The sequence below is a fragment of the Physeter macrocephalus genome, chromosome 17, assembly GCF_002837175.3.
Source record: "Physeter macrocephalus isolate SW-GA chromosome 17, ASM283717v5, whole genome shotgun sequence".
Classification (NCBI taxonomy): domain Eukaryota; kingdom Metazoa; phylum Chordata; class Mammalia; order Artiodactyla; family Physeteridae; genus Physeter; species Physeter macrocephalus.
In genome coordinates, this window is record NC_041230.1 from 16,376,826 (window position 1) to 16,395,913 (window position 19,088).

Here is a 19,088-nt window from a genome sequence, read left to right on the forward strand (position 1 = left end):
GGGTGGGTTTCCTCTCTTGTAAGCAATCTAAATGATGACACCTTCTTGTTCTAAAAATAATGGCCACGGCCCTTGGAAGATAAACTAGGACAAGATGCGAGAACACAGCACTGTTCTTCTCGGTTCTTTCAAAACTGGTAAGCGGCTCTAAATCTCTTCTATCCGGTTAGTTAAAACTTCAGTATCAAGCTGGAGAGCCACGCGTCCTGCCAGGTCACCTCTCACCCTAATGAGCTCTGGGATGAACAACCCAAGAGTCTATTTAGGAACCTACCAAGCAGGTCATTATATACACTCTGCATATAGTGAAATTAGCAGGTGAATTGACAAGAGATGGCCCAGCTCAACTTTTTTTTTTTTTTTAAATTGCTTACCTTTACCAGTCTATTCGAGCAGGTTGTGGTAGAATACACAGACTTACACGTCAGCCCCGACGTGGACCTCCGCACAGGGGAATGATCAGATAAAAATGACAGGCCCCAGTGGTAGGAAGATGGCCTGACCGCAGTTATCATCAAAGCGACAGAAATTCTGTCAAAGCGTACAGCTCTCACTTTCAATATCTCGCACGTGTAAGAGAAGGAACATCTGTGGCATGCCCAGCAATATGTTTTAGCGACGTTTTTGGGGACCAAAATTAAATAAACAGGAAGACAGGTTTGTGTTTCTCTGTATTTTCACTTATTAACACAGCAATCCGAAGGTGATTAGCAATTCTGAGCTATGTTGGGCTGTGGGTTTCCACGTGTGGCATTGAGAAATAGCACAAACATCCTCACTCTTAGCTCAGAGTTTGCACTTGGGTGAGTTTCAGGGAACTAAATAGCTTCGTAAAACTTGGACGTTTTTCAGTTCATGTTTCAACGTGAGCAAATGGGCACCAGAGAAAACAGAGATGCCACAGTGCCACCGTGTTGGCCCTTCTCCAATATACGCTAAGTGCCTGTGGTGGGCCAGGCTCCACAGAGAGCAGGTCTCAGTCCGGGACCTCACTCTCCACATCCTGTCGTCACAGAGTCTCTCTTTATTCATTCACTCATTCATTCACTCATTCATCATCATTGGCTTAGCAATTCTTGAGTGGCAGGCACTCTATTAGACACTGCCAAGCCCTGGGTTTCAGTGATAGGCAGACATCAAACTTACTTAAAGAAGTTCACAGAGGAGTAAGGAAGACGAGCAAATACACATGTAATTAAAAAGCAAGTCACTAGGACCAGGTGCTTTGCCAAACCCTGTGTTTTGGGGGAGGTCCAAGGGAGTAGAGGACAATTCTGGCTATTGATCCGTGTGTAGGTCTCCCAGATCTCTGAGAATTTCTACTCTCCTACCTTATTGGGCTGGTGTGAAGCTTGAAAGCCCTTGGGACAGTGAGTGGTTATATGGAAACTCAATAATGGTATTTAACTTTACTGTCGTCATCATCTCCACCATCATCACACCATCACTGCCGCCATCATCACCACGGTACCATCACCACCTGGCTATCAAGACTCCTTTAATCCACACAGTAGCAATATTGGTCTGGAATGGTATTGAAAGACACCAAATTCGCCTGCAATGGAGGTGCCAACAGGGGCTGGAGCCTTGGTGCCTCTGGCCAGGGCTCCAGCTCCTTCTGTCTTATATTGGGGGTCTGACATGTAGCTGCCCTCTCAGCCTGGCACAGGAGAGAAGGCTCCTCATCAATGCTAAGCAGTCAGCACTGAGCATCCATAATGAGGTGGCCAGTGTTTCTCTTGATGGAATTGGCTGGAGAATTGGTAAAATAAATAAATAACTAGAAAGAGGACAAGGCCACCTCGAGAGTGTCCTGGCCTGGGGCTGTAGCTCCACCTCCTCATGTTCTCTTCCTCACTGCACTTCTCCCGTCCGTCAGTGGGCACATCAACAAAACACAAGTTCTGCCAGTGCGGGTCCATCCAGGTGGTTATGTCCACACCTTCTGCTTAGCATGACACCCCCTCCTAGTGGCTGACTCTAGTCTAGCTCCTTGGAGCCCACTGGCCCCCTGTTCTCACTGCCCAAGTGGCTGAAAGGGCTCTCTCCTCTCACCCAGCCTGATCCCAGCCACCACAGAGAGATTCTAAAGAAAAACTCTCAGACAGGAAGGACACACCCCCTCCCTGCCCCAGGGAGTCCAACTCCCCAGCACAGATGACATGGCCCAGGTGACAGTACCAGTACCTAACACAGAATCCACCCTGCCCCCCTTTACTGAAGTCCATACGAATCTGCTGCCCGCACGGTAAGGAAAATCCTTGAAGCCACAGAATGCTGGGTGGGTTTCCTCTCTTGTAAGCAATCTAAATGATGACACCTTCTTGTTCTAAAAATAATGGCCACGGCCCTTGGAAGATAAACTAGGACAAGATGCGAGAACACAGCACTGTTCTTCTCGGTTCTTTCAAAACTGGTAAGCGGCTCTAAATCTCTTCTATCCGGTTAGTTAAAACTTCAGTATCAAGCTGGAGAGCCACGCGTCCTGCCAGGTCACCTCTCACCCTAATGAGCTCTGGGATGAACAACCCAAGAGTCTATTTAGGAACCTACCAAGCAGGTCATTATATACACTCTGCATATAGTGAAATTAGCAGGTGAATTGACAAGAGATGGCCCAGCTCAACTTTTTTTTTTTTTTTTAAATTGCTTACCTTTACCAGTCTATTCGAGCAGGTTGTGGTAGAATACACAGACTTACACGTCAGCCCCGACGTGGACCTCCGCACAGGGGAATGATCAGATAAAAATGACAGGCCCCAGTGGTAGGAAGATGGCCTGACCGCAGTTATCATCAAAGCGACAGAAATTCTGTCAAAGCGTACAGCTCTCACTTTCAATATCTCGCACGTGTAAGAGAAGGAACATCTGTGGCATGCCCAGCAATATGTTTTAGCGACGTTTTTGGGGACCAAAATTAAATAAACAGGAAGACAGGTTTGTGTTTCTCTGTATTTTCACTTATTAACACAGCAATCCGAAGGTGATTAGCAATTCTGAGCTATGTTGGGCTGTGGGTTTCCACGTGTGGCATTGAGAAATAGCACAAACATCCTCACTCTTAGCTCAGAGTTTGCACTTGGGTGAGTTTCAGGGAACTAAATAGCTTCGTAAAACTTGGACGTTTTTCAGTTCATGTTTCAACGTGAGCAAATGGGCACCAGAGAAAACAGAGATGCCACAGTGCCACCGTGTTGGCCCTTCTCCAATATACGCTAAGTGCCTGTGGTGGGCCAGGCTCCACAGAGAGCAGGTCTCAGTCCGGGACCTCACTCTCCACATCCTGTCGTCACAGAGTCTCTCTTTATTCATTCACTCATTCATTCACTCATTCATCATCATTGGCTTAGCAATTCTTGAGTGGCAGGCACTCTATTAGACACTGCCAAGCCCTGGGTTTCAGTGATAGGCAGACATCAAACTTACTTAAAGAAGTTCACAGAGGAGTAAGGAAGACGAGCAAATACACATGTAATTAAAAAGCAAGTCACTAGGACCAGGTGCTTTGCCAAACCCTGTGTTTTGGGGGAGGTCCAAGGGAGTAGAGGACAATTCTGGCTATTGATCCGTGTGTAGGTCTCCCAGATCTCTGAGAATTTCTACTCTCCTACCTTATTGGGCTGGTGTGAAGCTTGAAAGCCCTTGGGACAGTGAGTGGTTATATGGAAACTCAATAATGGTATTTAACTTTACTGTCGTCATCATCTCCACCATCATCACACCATCACTGCCGCCATCATCACCACGGTACCATCACCACCATCACCACCATGAGTGTCATCATTTTCATCACCATCTCCATCATCAGGCAGGATTCTCTGCCCCTCCAGATTTACTCCCTATTTTTCTCCTCCTGCTCTGTACTCCAAGAAGCTGACCCACAAGGACTTCACCCACAGGTTCCCTAGCCTTCTGATTTTCAGCTGGGAATGGCCAATGGGGAGCCCACAAGAGAAGGAGGTCAGACGGAAGTCAGAGTATTTATTGCCCTGGCTTTCTCCCTTCCGAGCCCTAAATTGAGAATGGCTGCATTCATCGGCCGAAGGTCACAGTTCCCATCAGAAGGCCTTCTCCCACTGCCACAGCTCTCTGGGACCGGAGATGTCTCCTTCCTTGATCCTTTAGGCTTTGGGGTGGTAACGGTAACGGCTTTCCGCTGCTGCTAGCCCTGGGTGCTTCCTCATCCCTTGGTGTTCTCTTTTACTGCCTCCCCCCACCATTGTCAGTGGTCCTGTCATTAAACTCTCTCTACCACCCTGGGGTGTGCCCTCGGTTTCCTGCCAGGACTCTGGCCACCCAGTCGTAGGACCATGTAATTACCATCAGTGATATTAGCAGGGTCTCCCCAAGCAAGGTCCTTATTGTGTCACCAGCCACTGTTTCCTGACCCCCACCAGCATCTTCCCCAAGACACAAGGTGCACATTTCTTTAGCAAACTTTCAGCTATCGGCACCTAAAGCTCAAGTATCCGATGGCTGCATCCTTTGGGACTCAGCTCAAGCATTGCCTTTTAGAGGAGACATCACTCGCCTCTCCTTTTTCATAGCTCCATCCTCCAAGGTCTAGATGACAATTCTCTGATAATGCCTCTCACCCTGGAACGCAATTTCCTTCCGCACCGGCCCCGTGAGACCCTGCAGAGAAGGGACTTGACATGCAATGTTCTCAAAGTATCTTTGTGGTATGCAGGCACGAAGGAGGGGACGGCTGAGGAGCAACTGGCATTGCCTCCCAAGAACTCCCACCATCCAGCCTTAGCACGCGAGAGGGGTCAGAAACATTTACCCAATTAAACAAAAGGAATAGTCATATCTACCATTGACTAGATGCTTATTCTTTGCCACACCCTGAGCTACGGGTCTCCATATGTTGTTCGCTCTAACACACAGAATAACCCTGCTGTGAGCTGGCGTGATGCAGAGACTGAGGCAGGAACAGGATTAACCCCAGGCCCGTTAGACTCCGCTCCAGTCACCAAGGCCGTGTCCCCAGCGTTCCATTACAAGAATGGGTGTGGGGGGCAGCTGAAGCAGGATGACTGGAGCCTCTAGACTTTTGTTCCACGAGCATCAGGAACATCAATACCTCTGCTCTGTCCCCACCCTCCACTCCCGCCCCATGCATCCAGTGGGGCAATGCTAGCACCTGGCCCTTCAGTAGCCATGAGCATCCCATGAGACAATTCCTGCCTTGAGATCCCAAGTTATTAATAATAGCTGTGGTAGACAGAAAAAATATGCCCCCCTCAATGTATTTGCTTTCTAATCCCTGGGACCTGTGAATATTACCATATATGGTAAAGAATGACTATCAATTTATATGATGAAAACTGTGATTAAGTTTGGGATTTTGTTTTTTGGTTTTTTTTTTTAATTTTTTTTTTGTGGTACGTGGGCCCCTACACTGTCGTGGCCTCTCCCGTTGCGGAGCACAGGCTCCGGACGCACAGGCGCAGCGGCCATGGCTCACGGGCCCAGCCGCTCCGCGGCACGCGGGATCCTCCCGGACCGGGGCACGAACCCGCGTCCCCTGCGTCGGCAGGCGGATTCTCAACCACTGCGCCACCAGGGAAGCCCTAAGTTAGGGATTTTGAAAGGAGGAGTTTAACCTAGATTATCCAGGTGGGTCCTAAATGCAATCGTGTGTATCCTTATAAGAGAAAAGCAGAGGAAATTAGACCCAGTGGCGCGCAGAAGAGAAGGGATGTACAGACAGAGCAGAGATGGGAGTGACGTGGCTACAACTCAAGTAACACCGTTATTGACAGCAGCTGCCAGCTGAGTCCCCGAGGGAACACAGCCCTGCTGACACCCTGATTCCAGACTTCTGGCCTCCAAAACTGTGAGAGAATAAATTTCTCTTGCTTAAGTCACCAAGTTTGTAGTAATTTGTTAGAGCAGCCCCAGGAAGACTAATAGGATAGCCTGCTAAATACCCTTGGCATTCTCGCAACGGTCTGCCCCCTCGGTGCCGGGCCTGCAGAGGAGAGGACATAAGAATGGGGCACAGGCCTTGCCCTGGGGGACCTGACTGGGGTCCAGCTGGGCAGACCCCCTATCACTGTGCTCCATCAGGGACAAGGGCCTGGCTTCTTGGGCTTCCCCTGCTAGCCTGTTACCTACCCATAAGAGGCTGGAATTTTGAGTAACGGCTTTCTTCACCCACCCCATCACTTTGGTGGATGTGTCAAATTCTGGCAGCTCCAGGGAGCCAATCTCACTGGGGCCCAATCCCAGTGGGCTGACAATCCTGGCTCCTCCCTCCTGCTGGGGCTTCCTGGAAGGCAGGCCGTGGTGTGGGCAGGTGGGGAAGCTGCGGAGGTGGAGGCCAGTGTGCCCTGGGGTTCCAGCCCTTTCTGTCCGGCTTCCTGAGGGCACACCAGGGTACAAATAGGTTTGGGGCCTTATGGTGGGCATGACCTTTACTCCTTCCTGATTTACAGGAAACAGCAGTCATTTCCACACGTCGGAACTGAGCCTGGCATGGGGGAGAAGACTTCCTTGCCAAGTGCCTTTGCAGCTGCCCCGTCAGGAACTGCTAATTAGACAACGGGTGGGCATGGAGGGTGAAGGGGGTGCCCAGGCCCCGTGGAGGGGATGGCTGGGTGATATAAAAGAGACCGCTTCAGGAGGAGAGAAAGAGCTTTGGCTTCAGGCTAGTGAAGAAGGGATGTAGTGAGCTAAGGAGAGAAAATAGGGTTTTTCCCTGTCTGAGGTTCTCTATGTTAGGGGGTCCAGAGGATGGGAGAGTGGGTGAGGGGTCATGGGGTGCAGGAAACCCGGCAGACACACTGCACAGACTACTGCGATGCCACGTGCAGGACCCCAGACTGCGCTGGAGGCTCCGTGTCCCCAGGAAGGGGGCCGGTGCTCTGGCTGGAGTGGAGCTGGGGCTGTAGGCAGACGTGGTCTCAACTTCCATGAGGAATGAACAGGCTGGGAAGCGCTGACCTAACGGCCCCTGTCCTCAAGTCAGCCGGTGTCCGTCAGCCACTGCAAGTTCAAATCTGATCTGGTCAGCGTGGCCAGGTGCTGCCAAGGTGGTTTGAAGTGGATCTGGACTTCCCTGGAAGCTGTCTCCATCAATGAAACAGTCTCTGAGCTTAGTGGGCTGTGACAGCCGCCAGCACCATTCTCAGATGGGGGAAGGGGAGGAGACGGGCTGCTGGCGGTGCCCACAGGGCTCCCCCTGGGCTGTGCTAGGCCTAAGGTGTTCCCGGCTGCCGCCTTGTTTCACTCCAGAGGCTGCAGTTCAAGGAGGGCCCAGAGTCTGCCCAGCGATGGGCACGTAGAAGGGTTTGTGCTCTGAGCAGGGCCTGGGTGGGGAGCAAACTTGAGTGTAAATCTTGGTTGTCACCCTTCCTCATGGACACCACCTCTCTTGTCTCCAAGCTTCAGTTTCCCAACCTGGAAAATGGGAATCATAATAATCCTGCCAGCAGCCCAGCGAGATAGGTGCCAGTTGGGGTAATCTGTGCAAGCGCTGGGCTGAGGGCCTCACTGGCTCCGGGGACTCCCACAGCCACCCTCACTTCCCAGCTGTCCTTTTATTTATTCATTCAACACATAATTAATCAGTAAGCACCTATCTTAACTTAGGCACTGGGGTTAGAGCTGTGGATAAGAAAGACGAGGTCTCTGCCCTCAGAGACCTTATATTCTAGCAGGAGAGAACAGACGATAAACAATTGACAATGAACAAGGTCATTTCAGACACCTGAACACCTATAATAATACCTACGAAGAAAATGGAGCAAAGTACTACGGAAGAAGGAACGTCTGGCTAGGCAGCGCCCTGCACCAACCCCAAGGTGTCATTCACCTGGACGCGGGGGGGTAGGCAGTGGCATCCCCTGGGGTTGTGCAATTAATGCGGCAGCTTCGAGGGCAGTCAGGGAACCTCTCTCAAGAGATGAACTGAATAAAGCTCAGGAGGAAGAGAAATCGAGCCAGAGAAACGTCCGTAGGTGGGAGCGACCTTGGCAAGGGCAAGGTGGCCAGGCAGAGTGAGTGAGGACAGAGAGGAAGTGCAGGCGGGGGCTGGACACGTGGTTTTGGAGGCTGAGGTAAGAGCCTGGGCTTTCCCTTAAGTGCAGCCAGAATGCATCACAGAGCCATAAACAGGGGCCTCGCAGTCTGATTTATGCTCTCAAAGCCACAAAGCACCACCAACACCACCATTGTCATCACTCCTGTCCTCCAGCTCCTGGGAACCCACCCGAAGGCCTTAGCTACCCCCCACTCTTCCCAAACCCCAAGTCATTTTTAGAAATGTTTAAATTGAAGTACACCACGCCTGCAGTCATCCTTCGTGCGACTGCACCGCGGTCCATTTATTTCCCCATCCTCCCACGGATGGAAGTTTGATGGTTTCCTGTTCAGGCGACTATGTTTAGTGCAGCTGGTACTTGTGCCTGCGGCTTCTGGGTGCAGCCTCAGAGGGAGGCAGTGCGGGGTGGAGGGTACACAGGGTAGATAGTGCAAAACGGTTTTGCCGAATGGTTGTACCAATCCCCACTTCCACCAGCAGGGCGGAGGGCTCTGTTGGCTCTCCATGCTCCTCAATGCCTGGCTCTTTTCATCTTTTCCATTTTTGCCATTTTGCGTGGTGATATCTCATTGTGGTTTTTATTTGCATTTCCCTGATGTTTAACGAGGTTGAGCAGCTTCTCACACGTTCATTGGCTACTTGGATATCCACTTCTGCAGAGTGTCTCTTTACATCTTTTTCTGTTTTCCTTTTGAGCTGTTTCTTACTGACTTGTCTGTGTTCTTTTTCAGCTCTGCGTTCCAAAGTCAGTTTTAAAAGTTAGAAACTTGATCGTCAACTCCCACAGATGTGCCCACCATCCTTCCCCCGACCCCACCTCCTTAAACCTGTTGGGACCTAGGGAATTTCTGGTGGTGGATCCAGACAGACCAACTCCCAGCTGTTCCTTGGACTAGGTTATTCTCATCACCGGCTCTTGCCTTGGTCCCTGTCACCTGTCTGGAGAGCCCTCTCTTCTCACCTCCTGTGTAAACTGACTCAAGGGCTCTGGCCCCAGAACTGCCCAGCTCTGCAGACCCAAGTCACAGCCCCTCTTGTCTCAGAGTTGGTCTTCTCTCTCCTTGAGGGGTTCCTCCCATGATCGTAGGCTCCTAGGGGTAGGGCTATGTCTCCATCATCTTGATTCAAAGAGCAGAACATTCCGGAGGTCTAGGCACTGAGTCAGGCTCCCTACAGATAGGGGCCAGGGCCCTATTGCTCAGGGACAGGAGGCAGGAGGAAGGGCACCAGCCACCATGCAGCCACTCCTGGGCTGGTGCCAGCAGGTGCCACCCCGACCCAGAAGGACGAGGTACAGGCACAACATGCTGGAGGCCAGTGTCTCCGGGAACTCCGGCTCCTCCCCACCCACCCGGGGCCAGAGTCTCCTCTCTCCTCCCCAGGCTGTGTCCCCTCCCAGTGACCCCACCCAGGAGGGACCCGTCCTGTTCTGAGACTGATCAAACTCTGATCACACAGCTCAGCCGCTCTAGAACCTCTCTGCAGGGAAAGCCCCTGAGGAAGATACTCCAAACACTGCCTCTAAAACCAATCATGCTATTAAGATTTATTAAAAAAACAATCCCATGACAACTTGAGAAAGATGATTTTAGCTTAAGTCATACGTGGGACATTTTTCTTCACCGTTTTGGTAACATTTATGCACATAGCATTTAACACTTGAAGACAGCTTCTCTTTTCTTTTTCCATTAAAATCAATCAACAAAACACAAAACCCCGTGTGCCCACAGGAATGCTGATGTAAGAACTCTGGCTGAGGGTTGTTTGTGTCTATGGGGCTCTACCCTGCTGACTGTCCCACTCTGGGCCTCTGGGGGCAGCCTTGCCATCATGATGAACTGGGCCCACCCGGCCCCTTTGTCCTGCAGACAAATGGCCGCCCAGGGCTGGGGTGAGACCACGAGCTCATTTCCATTCTTGCTGCCCCCTCACTTTCCCAGGGAAGCCCAGCCTGGAACCTGCCCTGCTCTGGGCTTTGATTTGTTGCATTGGCTCACAGGCAGCTGGGTCAGGTCAGGAGATGTTTCACTCCAGATTAAAAATAAAAGCCAGAATGCATGCAGGGGGATTTGGCTGTCAGAGATGTATTTCTGTTTCTTCCCATAAGGTTTGATCTCATCCCGTCCATTTCCTCCCCAGTCCCTTGCCCCAGTCCCATCCTGTCTTCCCTGGGCTTCTTCTGTTTCTCATCAAGTGCCATCATCTCTCTGAACCAACGTCACCTGGCCTCAGGGAAATTCCATGCCTCTCTCTCTCTCCTAAATCTCAAATAACACATGGAATTGTTCTTCCTTCATTTATTCACTAGTTCAGTTGTGCAACAAACTGCTGGCAGAGACTATATTCTCATAGGGAAGATAAGCACATAGCTAGACAGATAAACAAACAAAAACTAAGATAATCTCATAAAATGGCAAACACAATAGGGACAAAACAGCTGTGATGGTCAATTTTATGTGTGCACCACGGGGTGCCCAGACTTTTGGTTAAACATTATTTTGGGTGTGTCTGTAGGGGTGTTTTGGATGAGATTAACATGTGACTCAGTAGACTGAGTAAAGCAGATTGCCCTCCCCAATGTGGGTGGGCCTCATCCAATCAGTTGAAGGCCTGAATAGAATGAAAGGGATGATCGTGTCTCAAGAGTGAGAGGGAACTCCTCCTGCCTGAATGCATTAGCTGGGGCATCATCTTTTCCTGACTTCATATGTCAACTGAAATATCTGCCCCTCTTGGATCTCAAGCCTGCTGGCTTTCAGAGTGGAACTTATACCATCAGCTCTCTCCAGGTTTTCTAGCTTAATGACTACAGACCTTGGGACTTCTCAGCCTCTAATCATTTGAGCCAATTCCTTATAATAAATCTCTTTCTATCTATATGTGCACTTTGTCAGTTCTGTTTCTCTGCGAACCCTGACTAATGCAACAGATATGTGACCCAAATGGAGACTATACTTGAGCTAATGAGGAAAAAGAGCCAACTGTTCAAAGGTCTGGGAGAAGGAATCACATGTGCAAAGGCTCTGGGGTAGGAACACATTTGTTGTGTTCAAGGAACAGGCAGAAAAAAATATTGATGAGTGCCTTCCATCTACAACTTGATGTCCAGAACTTCTTCATATGAGAATATTTCTCATCTGAGATGTAGGTGATATTTTCTTAATTTGACCTCATTTTTACTATGCTGTATTTAGTTGTATTGAGTTCAGTACTCTAGGTAAGGCCATAGCAATTTAGATCATGTAAGTGTAAATGTAGATTTGTTCTCACACTAAACAAGGTTGTCATGGATTCCTTGTTTTCAGAGTAGTTTGCATTAATTAAATGAAATCTTGGATTCGTCTTGTCTCCTCTCTCTCAGACCCCACATCTAATCTCTTAGGTAAGCCTATTGGATTGCCCTTTAAAATATTCCCACATTTAGAATATTCTCATAGCCACTGCTACAACCTTGGATATGTACAATAGTCTCCTCACAGGTCCCCCATTCATCCCAGTTGACTCAAAAGCTTGTTTTTCCTTTTAAAACATGAGTCAGATAATTAATACTATTCCTTTGCTCAAAATCCTCTAAAGGCTCCCCATTTCATCCAAGTGTAAGCCAAAGTCATTATGGTGGCCCACAAGTACCTGTGTAATCTGACCTCAATTCCTTTCTGACACTGTCCTCTACTTTTCTCCAATACCTCTCTGGCCCCAGGGACCTGCTGCTGTGCCTGGAATATGAAAGTCCCACTTCTGCCCCAGGGCCTTTGCACCTCTGCCTGGGACCCTTTCCTCCTACAAATCCATGGCTCTCTCCCTTCCCTATTTGAAGTCTTTGCTCACATTTCACCTTCTCAGTGAGATCCACCTTGACCATCTATTTAAATGACAGCTGCTCACCTCACTCCAGGTCTTCTGTGACACCTTTCTTTGCTTTATCCTTTTGTTCCATGTAGATACTTCTGAAATACTATATAATGCATATGTTTATTATGCTTCTTATATATTGTCTTTCTACTAGAATGTAAAAGCACAGAGATTTTTTTCAGTTTTGTTCACTGATGGCATATGGTAGGTGCTCAAGATTTCAAGGTTCACTGAAGGAACATTTGCCTGTGCCGTTTCTTGAGTATGTGTGAATTTCATGTTTTGCATTTCAGACTGTGTAAAAGTTGGTAACAAAGTATCAGCGTGTGCACAGGAGATTTGATCTATTGCTGCTGCTGCCTCCATTACTACCTAATGTTAATTGAGTGCCTGCTACATGCTAGGTATTACACTCAGTTGTGGTCTGGTTTTTCTCTTTAAATTTCAGAACCATCCTGTGACATAATGTTATCTCCTCACTTTATAGATAAGGAAACTGAGGCACATAGAGAATAAACAACTTGCCTGCTGTCAATAAGTTAATATTCTATGTGGCTGAGATTCAACCCAAGAAGTCTGGTTCCAAACCTCTGCCTTAAATTCTGGCCTGTCACCTTTCCAAGGGTACCGTGATACTAGAGCATCTGAACATGTGGGCTGTGGGCTGTGGGTACATCTGAACCTATTCACCCCAACACTCTGACCAGAACAGCGTCCTGAGGTCTTCATTCGTTGACATTGTTGTCTCTGTCTGATGAAGAACCAGCAGGCAAAGTTTGGTGGTCACTAGGAGAGAGAGGGAAAGGCCTGGAGTAGAATGGACAGAGTTCTGATGAAAGGTCTTCTAAATGATTAAATCACTTTTGTTCTGGTCCTAGTTCTTAAGCATCTCACCCCACGCAATCCGTACTGCTTCTGTAGGGAATGTGTCCTTAAGTACACTTTGGATAAACCCCTTTCATAGGGCATTACATCTTTCCTCTCTCTGAGCTTTGGAGCAGGAGAATGAAAGGCAGGTAAACCAGGCTCAGCAAGACACTGGCAGGGCAACTGTGTGTGCGGTCTCTCCTGTGCCTCTCCTAGCAGCTCATGGTCCATTTATGCAAGTACTTTTTCCTACCCCATGTAAATCTTCTCATTTAGATCTGTTATACCTAAATTCCCTCTCTAAAGAATTTTTATTCTGAGAAACAAGTTGATTTCTCTATTGAAGGGTTCCACTGTAATTAAACTGATTGCTGAAAAAGGCACCATTCTTCTTTTAATAAGGCAATTTGCATATTCAATAACTTTAGCCTCACTTGCTGAAAGACAGTTTGAAAGTTTGTTTGTGTATTCTCTCATTCAACTGTTTTCTGATTGCCTTACCTCTTTTCCAGTAACATGGTGATAATTGAAAGGACAATACAAGAGAAAATTTCTTTTAATAAAAAAAAATTATGTTGTTTCAAAACATGGTACAATTAATAGACAACAGGGCTCCTGTAGGAGAACATCTTTTAAAAATCAGATCTTTTGTAGGTTACTTTTAATTTGCTATTCGTAAACTGAACCCTCCAGTCTGGCTGGAATTGGAGGGATATAACAGAAACATGGAGCCCTAAGTATGGCAGGAAGTGAGAGCAGGAGGACCACAGGGCTGAGAGCTGAGTGGATATGGGGCATTCACTCCAGCTACAGGATGAATGGTTCAGTGAAGATAAAAACCACATTTGTTACAGACTTGAATGTTTGTGTCCCTCAAATTCATATGTTGAAGCCCCAACCCTGTCTCAATACAGGCTGGGACCTGGGACCATTTGCTGCGGTGCTTGCACCTGGTCACACCTCTCCTCAAGCAACAAAATACAAAGAAACTATATGGGACTAAAAATAACTGCATGCATGTGTAAATTCTGGACAAAAAGATACAAAAAGACCACAAAAAACCAACTGCCATTTCTAAGGAGCTGGGAGCAAAAACAGGGTGTCGGAGCAAAAGCAGGGTACTGTGCATGGCCCCCTGCACTCAACACCACCAAAGGGATGGGCAAAACACCTAAGCCTCCCCTGCAACCCTGGACACACCCCTAGCCTCACCCCATAAAAGAAACCATGTCACGCCCCCCCCCCCAACCTTTAGGAAGGGAGCAAGGAAATTGTTTCTTGTTCTTTCTCCCTCCTGCTGCAGGGGCCCCAATAAAGCCTTGCCTGAATTTCTAGTCTGGCCTCTAGTCAATTTCTATTGATTGGGGAAGGCCAGGAACCCTGTGATGTATCAGTATCTGGAAGTGGGGCCATTGGATGGCAATTAGGGTTAGATTGTAATAAGGGAGAACAAATCTGACTCCATGTTTGATCTGTTTCTTTTACTTTAACTTTTATATTCTATTGCTTTTGCTATAAGTTAAGAATGTTGCCTATAGCCTGAAATATAAAGGATAGCTCTTTTCAAGGCTATGACCTTTAAAGGTATAACACTTTTCCACTCATACAGAGAGGAAAAGTTGCAGAACAGAGAATACCATTTGTCTTGTTGGAGATTTATAGGAACATTGTGACCTGACCTATGTGGACGTCAGCAAGAACAAAGGATTCTGGCACCAAGAAATTTTCAGCAACCAAACACACCCCCTTAGTATAAAAGAAGTCTGAATTCTAACGGGTAAGATGGTTCTTTGGACACCAGTCCACCGTCTTCTTGGTCTGCTGGTTTTCTGAATAAAGTTGCTATTCCTTGCCCCACAACTCATCTCTGCATTTATTGGCCTAGTGTGTGGGGAGAGCTGTATGAGCTTCGACTCCTAACAAGATGAGGTCATGAGGGTGGGGCCCTAATGATGGGATTAGTGCCCTTACAAGGAGATGAAGAGACAGTAATTGTCCATGGAAGCCACCCAGTCTATAGCATTTTGTTATGGCAAAACAGCCATCATCAGATTTGCCTCCACTCAGCTCTGGTGACCTCCTTCCTGGACCTGCACTCCTGGACCCAGAGTGCTCCTTGGCTTCCCAAACATTCACACCACCGGTCTCCCTGCTTGCTTGTCATTCACCAGCCCGTACTAGCGGCACAGAAGAAAAACGGCGAACCACTTGCCACAGACATGATGCCAGCAGTATGTGGTTCAGGACAAAGTTTTCATCAGCAGATTTCTCCCTGTAGAAATCCTCTCTGCCATTGTGGTGTGTGAAGTCACTGCCCAGGCATAAAAACACAGTATGATTCTGGGACAAATTATGGATGTTTCTGCTGTCTTTGGAACTTTTCACACAGCTCAAGGGAGATGTGGCCAAGGACTCACCCTCAATGCCAGTGTGGAAGACTCCAGCACGGCTTGGGATTCCTGGGGCACAGACTCGGGCAGACTGTGGGTCCAGGTGGTGGCTTCTACAAGCGGCCAGAAAAGTTTTTATTGTTGTTGTTTTTTGTTAACAAAGGTATTTACTTGCTGCTCAAACACTGTTCTGAACCCAAAGAGGATGCTGAGGTCCTAACCTTCTGGTGGCATCTGGTGACACCAACTTGCATCTTTGGGATGCAAGTTGGTTGGACAATAAAGAGGATTTAATGAAACAAATTCAAGCCTATTGCTTTTTACTTTTTTAATTGTGGTAAAATATATATAACATAAAATGTATCATTCTAACCATTTATTTCCAATTTTTTATGGTGGTAAAATACACATAAAATCTATCATCTTAACCATTTGTTAAGTGTGCAGTTCAATGTCATTAACTACATTCGTGTTGTTATGCAACTATCTATCTCCATCATCCAAAGACAGAACTCTCTTCATCTTGCAAAACTGAAACTCTGTACCTATTAATCAATAACTCCTCCCTCTCCCCTCCTCCAGCTCTGGGCAACTACCTCTCTACCTTCTGTCTCTGTGAACCTGACTACTTTAGGTACCTCATATAAGTGGAATCATACAATATTTATCTCTTTGTGCCTGATTTATTTCACTTAGCTCAATCTCTTCAAAGTTCATCCATGTTGTAGCAAGTGTCAGAATGTTCTTCCTTTTTAAGGCTGAATAATATTCCACTGTACACACAGACCACATTTTGTTTATCCATCCGTCTGTGGATGGTTTCTCCATCTTTTGGCTATTGTGAATAATGTGAATAATGCTGCTATGAACATGGGTGAACAAAGATCCCTCCCAGACTCTGCTTTCAATTCTTTTGGGGTATATACCCAGCAGTGGAATTGCTGGGTCATACGGTAATTCTTTGTTTAATGATTTGAGGAACCACCATAACATTTTCCACAGAAGCTGCACCATTTTACATTCTCACCAGCCTTTTGGTTTTTAACAAAGTCAATTCTCTGCTTGAACAACTAGATTATTCTTTTTTTTCTTTTAAATATGTGCTTAAAATAGTATCAAGTCCCCTGGGTAGAGTGACTAGCCTCCTGAGCCCTGTAGCTCTCCCATTTTTGGCATTTTTAAATTGGGTTTAATTTTGTGATATGTCCCCTCCACATGCTCAAACATACCATTAAATTTATCAAATAGGTGGAGACTTGTGTGAAGACCCAACTTCACTGCAACTGGATTATTTCATCCCTTAAGACTCTTGTAGGAGTTGTCCGCTGCTGGAGGTGTGATTGCTTTTCATGCCACCCAGACTACCTAATCACACACCCAGCAGTAGACGCTGTCCTAGGGGACTCAAGGTTGGCTGGCCGAGGGCAAAGCCTGGGGACAGAATACACAGCATCCCAGGGGGCCAGAGTGTATTAGAGGACCAGAGGGGAACGAAAGAGGTTGGGTTTTCTTTGTTAAGAGGCCTCAAAATCTAGGCTGACACCATCCTCCATCCCTACCTAAGAGGTGCTAAAAAATGAGCTTGCCGATGGAAGCCAGTGTCTCCTCTTTCCTTTGAGGTGATCACGATAATAAGCTCCCATCTTAGCCGCTTACGGTGTTTGCAGTTTCCCAAATGGAATTCAGGCTCTTTGCTCACTCTAATTTCCAGCTTTAGCTCCAGTTGTTTGTAATGCAATCCTGAAAGGGTGAATTTGGACAATCGCAGCTTGGCCATTTTGAGCACATATGCTAGAACTAAGTCTTTTTGGCTCAGCTGTAGCTTGAATCTAATGAAAATGACAGATAATGCAGCGCTCTGTGTGCCTGCCAAAAACGAGGATATTTCCCATGAGATAGCACCTGGTGATGCAGAAATAGACACTATAGATTTGTGATTGGCTGGTGCGTCCCCGTATTCATATCTAGCCTGTATTATCAACCACACAAGATCACATCCTGGATAATAACAGCAACAATGGCATGCATAAAAATTACTACAGCAAAAAGGGAAAAAAATACTAGATCAATTATGTCAATTATATGCTAGTACTTTTTCCCCTCACAGTTCCAACACTGAGAAAAGGTGGCATCTCTCTCTGATCTAATTATTCACAAGCTTATTCGTGGGTTTACCCCCTCTTTTCACTCTTCTCTTTTACGTGAAGATATAAAGAAGCTCTCTTTTAGAAACAAACCATGGACTCAAACGTGCCTCCATACATATGTGACTTACATTTTAGCAGTTGAATAATCAGTTACTTGAAAGTAAAGAGGAAACGCCTCTCGTGTTGGCGTGTTCTAAAGGGAAGTGCTGGGGGTGGGATCTACCGTGATGACCTTACCTTAGAGCAAAAATTCCATCAGCCTTGAGAAGTGTCATAAATTAAGTTGCTATTTAAGCCCTGATTCTAATAAAAGGGTCCAAATTTCCAAGGTGCCTTTAATGACTCTGCGCTCGGTGACAATGAAGTGTTTCTTTAACAGACTGCCACCGAGCAAACATAAAAAAATGCACAGCTTGGAAAGAAGGCTTGCCATCTTCCCTTTCTTCAACTCCTTTCTTCTTCCTTTTTATTTTCCTCTCATTTTTTCTGTTTTCATCACCCCTTTCCGTTGCTTTGCTTTCGCCTTCCCTTTAGAGATGCTGTTTGAACCAGCAGTCCACATGCAGGGAATGAGCCCTGGGGCCTGCAGCCTGGGCTCAAGTCCTTCCTGACCTTCATAAAAGTTGACGTCCGCCCCTCCCCGAACCTCTGTTATCCCATCTTTAAAATGAGAGTGCCTGAATCAGACGTTCTCCCAGGTCCCTTCAAGCGCTCAGACGTAAAGGGGAGAGTAGTTTACATAGGCTAACTAAGGCGGAAGGTGGTTTTGAGAAAGAAGTACAAAATCATTAAGCAGATCAGTAAATTTGATAATGAATTGTTTCAATTAGATTCAGGTGGCAGCAGATGTTAAATTACTTTAGCAGAACCAAGCTTAGAGGTTTGCGGTTTACTTTTCTCATTGAAATATACAGATACAAAGGGAGAAATCACATTTTCCGTCTAGCTTGACAAAAAGCCCCTACTGTGTGGGGCCCCCGTAAGTATAACTTGGGTTGGACCTGGAGTGGAAGGTGAATGCTCTGGTCCCAGCCCTCCCTCCCGGCATTTCAGTGTGTGCTCTGACTGGAGCCTGCCTCTCCACATCTCATATCTCCAGTCTGTAAATGAGGACTAGATTCAGTTCTGGCCCTGAAATATGCCGTGCTTTTTGGCATTGCTATTTTACCTTTGCCAGACCCGTTATATATGTTTCAAGTGTATTTGTGTCAGGCATATGGTATATTTTACAGTATGTGGCCTACTTCGCTGCTAGACTGTGAGGTCCTGTGGGACAGGACCCCGATACGCCAGGCCCAGTGCCCCTGCCTGTGTTAAGAGCATATGGTCTTCTGGGGCTGACCGTGATGGTAGGTGGTAGAAGTTGCAGGGGTAGGAAGGGGTGATGGGAGGTGAGCTGTTCATCCTGGCACCAAACTGGCTCAAGCATCTCTGGCAGCTGACCTGGAAATGCTTCCCACAAACCCCATGCTGGGCATGATCCCCAAAGGGTCATGCCCAGAGGCTTGGTTGCCCCAGGGGAGGCTGGCCTTCAGGATGCAGGGGAGGAGGGAGAAAGAGCATGCCAGACCCAGGAGACATCTCTCCCTCTTCTTCCTTCTGGGAGCATCACTCCTGGAAGCAAATGGGCCCGGGTCCTGGCTCCAGCATGCCCTACATACGGTAGCACAAGAAAGGCGGAGCCCCTCCTCGCCGGCAGGCCCCATGTCTCCAGGCTTCCCACCATGCAGTGTGTAACAAAACCCCACCAGGTCTGCTGAGCTCCTGAGAAAACTGCCTCTT